Genomic DNA, 5,000 nt, shown 5'->3' with positions numbered 1-5,000 from the left:
ACAATCTGTTCAGACACAAGGACAAGACAATTAAAGGATCATTATAGGTGACAGCTATTCAGAACTTTGGTAAACAAAAACATATTAAACATACATATACAACAAAGATATCTTTCAGGCAACTAATTTTTATTTAATGTCTGTAATTACAAATACAAGGGTCTAAATGAAACAGGCCACGGCTGTTATTGAAATTACATCGAGAAGTAAGTTGTATTAAAGCAGATTCTAAAAGATTTTGTGATAAAACATCTTTTGACCTTGCAATTACTGAACTACCAATCCAATTTATTCGGTGGTTGTTTTCACTTAAATGAATGAACATTGCATTAGATGTTTGCCCAGTTTTTACAGAATATTTATGCTGGCTTAATCTTACTTCTAAGCCCTTGCTCGACTGTCCAAGATAAAATGAGGGACAGTCCATACATGGAATTTTATATATTATGTTGTTGCTTTCTCTGGGGCCATTTTTTATTAACATTCCTTTTAGTGTGTTATTATAGGAAAAAACATCTTCTCTCTCTTTCAAATCCGTTAAAATAAGGCAAGCTGAGAATGTTCTTAGAATTTACTTTTACCGTGTTACAGTATAAAACTGTTTGTGTTCTTTATTATAACAAATATCTAATATATGTTAAGGATAACGTAAGTCTTTCCCTATTTTTCTTATGTATTAAACTTCTAGATCTAAATATTGGGGACTGACAATGCGCAATGCTCGTAAAAACAGAAGAAAAAATTGATATTTTGATGTTAAGATGGTGGCCTGAATAGAAATGAACATAACTTAAATTGTTGGTCGGTTTCCTCTAAATACTGAATTTACATTGAAATGGTTCTCTATGTATCAAAACATCTAAGAAAGGGAGGCATTTGTCTTTTTTCTAATTCTAGAGTGAACTTAATCGATGGTACCTGGTTATTTCATTTAGAAAGTAAACCATTTACATCAATACCGACAGGCAGAACAGCTAAAATATCATCAAAATATCTATACCACTTTACAGGAATATTAATGATATTAGGTAAGTAGCGTTTTTCAAAGAATTCCTTGTACAAGTTTGAGAGGAGTGGCGATAAAGGGTTGCTCATTGCCATGCCAAATATTTGTTGATAAAATTCACCATTGAATATAAACTTACAATCACAAATGCACAACCTAGTGAGTGAAATAATGTGACTTATAGGTAGAGGTAATTCATGCTGAGTTAGTTCATTACTAAGATATTCTAAAATAGAATCTATAGGGACTTTAGTAAAAAGAGAACATACATCAAAACTAACGAATCTATCAGTGGGGCAAAGAGTAATTTTGTTTAATTTATCAACTAAATCTAGAGAATTATATATATGAGAATCGGAGATGGTTCCAAGTAACGGGGACAAGATCTTAGTGATATATTTCGAAATTTTACATGAAATTGAACCAACAGTACTGATAATAGGCCGCATAGGGTTATTTTCTTTGTGCGTTTTGACTACTCCGTGCAGGTAAGGTAGCGAAGGAGATTTGACTGACAATTTGCTTAGTAGTTCTGTTTTATCTTTAAGGATATTTTTCACTGTGCTATTGAAGTTTTTATGACTTGATCAAGGGGATTTTTTGTTAGTTTTTTACAAGTCACATCATCATCCAGTAGGGCTTGCATACGTGATATATAGTCAGCTTTATCTAAAATTACTATACTATTTGACATATCAGCTTTTGTAATGTGGATAATATTTTCCTTTTTGAGATCGGTGAAACTTTTCTTATAGCGAGCAGGGAAGTTACTTTCATGCTTAATTTTTTTTTTATAAATTGTACTCATGTTTATGCTTGTTTGGGAAGGTTACTCATAATCCAGGTGTGTCGGATTATAGGTACTAATCTCTTTATAATCCCTATCTGTCAGTTATACGACCTTTCTTGTATTGTCAATTCCTCATGTAAGTCAGTTCATCTGCTAAGTAAAGGACGTTGAATGTCGAAAGATTTTGCGGAAACACTGTTGGTTATTATTCCCTCGTGGTTTTATATAAAACTTTTATATATATATATATATATATATACTATATATATATGATATATATATATATATAATATATATATTTGTGTGTGTGGTATATGAGTGTAAACAGTCTTGCATATACCACTCAATTCTGGAAAGCTGTGACGTCCACATCTGCTTACACTTTTACATAAACACACTGAAAGCATTTTTAATCAGTGTTGTAATCATCTTTTACCCTGGAATTAAAATTTGACGAAATTTCATAAATTAGCTTCAGTTAAACTTAAGTAAGCATAGGTAACCCTTCTTTTGCTCACCTGATTATTACACGAACATTAAAGCGTACTTAATCGGGCTCTGACTGCTTCTAAGAAGATAATGGGTCCCTCAGAAATTTGAGTCTAATGGAGCCTTTACATCAAATGTTATTTAGCTACAAAATTATTGAGAGAGAGAGAGAGAGAGAGAGAGAGAGAGAGAGAGAGAGAGAGAGAGAGAGAGCGGGGTTATAGATCGAAGATAAAAATTTATGAGAGGGAAGGCAACAGTGAGACAGGGGACATGAAATAAAAATGAGAGAGAGAGAGAGAGAGAGAGAGAGAGAGAGAGAGAGAGAGAGAGAGAGAGCTTTAACATCGAAGGTAAAAATCATGAGAGAGAAGACAGCAGAGAGACAGAGGGACAGGGATTAAAAAAGAGGTCGAAGGTAAAAATTATGAGAGAGAAGGCAGCAGAGAGAGAAAGGTAGTTAGAGAGAGAGAGAGAGAAGATTCAATCAAATATGAGGAAATAGGAAAGGAGACAGAAATTAAGAATGAGAGACAGAGAGAGAGAGAGGTGGGGAAATAGATCCAAGGTACATGCTATAAAAGAAAGCGATAGATAGATGGGTAGTTAGGCGAGTAGAGAGAGAGAGAGAGAGAGAGAGAGAGAGAGAGAGAGAGAGAGAGAGATTAAACAAAGTAAGAAGAAATAGGAAAGAGAACAGGAAATAAAAATGAAAGAGAGACGAGATGAAATCAAGTAAGAGAGACAAAAACCAACAATAGAAACACAGAGAGAGAGAGAAAGAGAGAGAGAGAGAGAGAGAGAGAGAGAGAGAGAGAGAGAGAGAGAGAGAGAGAGAGGAAATAAGAACAAAATAAAAAAAAATTTTAAAGCAGCCTAAAATCCACACCCAAATAATCCCTCTAAGATGAAACATCTTGATCTTTATTCCCATCAGCTCTAGCATCGAATGGACAAAAAGGCGATATGTAAAAAAAAAAACTGAACTCAAATTTTCGGTCCTAACACCATTTTGAAAAAGCCAATGACATAAAAATCAATATATTGGGTATGAGAGGGATATGGAGTTTGAGTTCCCCATTCATAAACTGGCCTGTCTTGGTTTGTCATCCACAGGTACTGAAAAGGAAGTCGACCTTGAATGCTTATTGTTTATTGGATGTCGAGAGAAAGCTAAAAAAAGAGAAAGTATTCGATGATCTAGGGTATATTGGAGAAACCGTGTCTCGAGAGGGAATAGTAATATAAGTAATACAAGATAAACTATAACAAATAATTCTACTACACTCAGAAATATTTTATTACTTACAAAATAACTATCTAAAGGTTCTGCAGTTTATGTTTCATTTAAATGGCATCTTTCAAAGTGAAAGTAAACTAAATTAAAACGAATAGTTCCACTACACTAAGAGATTTTTTTATTCAAAAAAATATAAACAAAGTTATGCATATATCACATACTATATTTAGAATCTCTGGCAGACACTAAATGCACAGAGGGAACCTATTTCTAACTTTCCATTCGACATCATCAATTTTGCATTGAAATTCCAGAATCATTTAAAATCAGAACTGATAAAGAATACTCCACCAGGCAACTGTAGCTGATAGAGCATGACATTTCTCTGGTACAATGTTGAAAACATTCTTCCCTACCTAGAGAGATGCAAAGGCAGATAATGAAGCCATGGGGGAAATGAAGGTGGAAAAGGAAGGTACCAAATGAAGGTGGCATATTGACCATTAGTATTTACTGTTACAATCAATAGCCAAAACCCTAATACATCTGACGTGTTGGTTTGAATGGCCCAGTGAAACGTGCATTTTTTTTTTCTTTTTTTTTTTTTTGGAACACATTCATCGATGACTTTCTAACGCAATCCCCAGAACTCTCTCTCTCTCTCTCTCTCTCTCTCTCTCTCTCTCTCTCTCTCTCTCTCTCTCTCTCTCAGGAATTATACAACTCCTACTATTAGAGCATAAAATGCAAAACCTCGTCAGGTCAGCGGTCCTTTTGGAATTTCTCTCTCTCAGAACTTAAAATGGCTGAACTCTTTCTCAGGTCAGAGGTCTTTTGGATTCATCCTCTCTCTCTCTCTCTCTCTCTCTCTCTCTCTCTCTCTCTCTCTCTCTCTCACGAATTATATAACACCTACTAGTAGTTTAAAATTTATGAAAACCTTTTCAGGTCAGACGTCCTTTTGGTCCACCTTCTCTCTCTCTCTCTCTCTCTCTCTCTCTGTGTGACGTTTCCACGCATTCCCTGGAAATGCTGGGCGTTACGGCCCCTTCCATGAACTCGCTGGAAATGTCGATCGTTATGTCCCTTCCATGAATTCACCGGAAGTACTTTTCTTCATAGACTTCCCAAACATTTTCCATTGCAGGATTCTTCGTTTATTCTCTGGAAAGACTTTTCGGTATAGGATAACCCCCCCCCCCCCCCCACCCCCCCCCCCCGCCACCTCCCAACCCCTTCCCCCCTTCCCCCACCAGTGCTGAGGTTAATGTTATGCTACATAAAATGAATCCTCTTACATTTTTTTTATTTAGTTTAACTTTTTAATTTAATTTAGTTTAATTATAGGAATGTTTGTATCATAAAATAAAAATCAATCAAAAATATTACTAATATGAAATAAAGTCGGTAAAAATATTACTGATATAAAATATCAGTATTGAAATCCGCATATTATGTTCGTTTCGTAAAGTTAT

The sequence above is a fragment of the Macrobrachium nipponense genome, chromosome 28 (genome assembly GCF_015104395.2).
Source record: "Macrobrachium nipponense isolate FS-2020 chromosome 28, ASM1510439v2, whole genome shotgun sequence".
NCBI classification, from domain to species: Eukaryota; Metazoa; Arthropoda; class Malacostraca; order Decapoda; family Palaemonidae; genus Macrobrachium; species Macrobrachium nipponense.
This window is presented reverse-complemented; position numbering follows the sequence as displayed.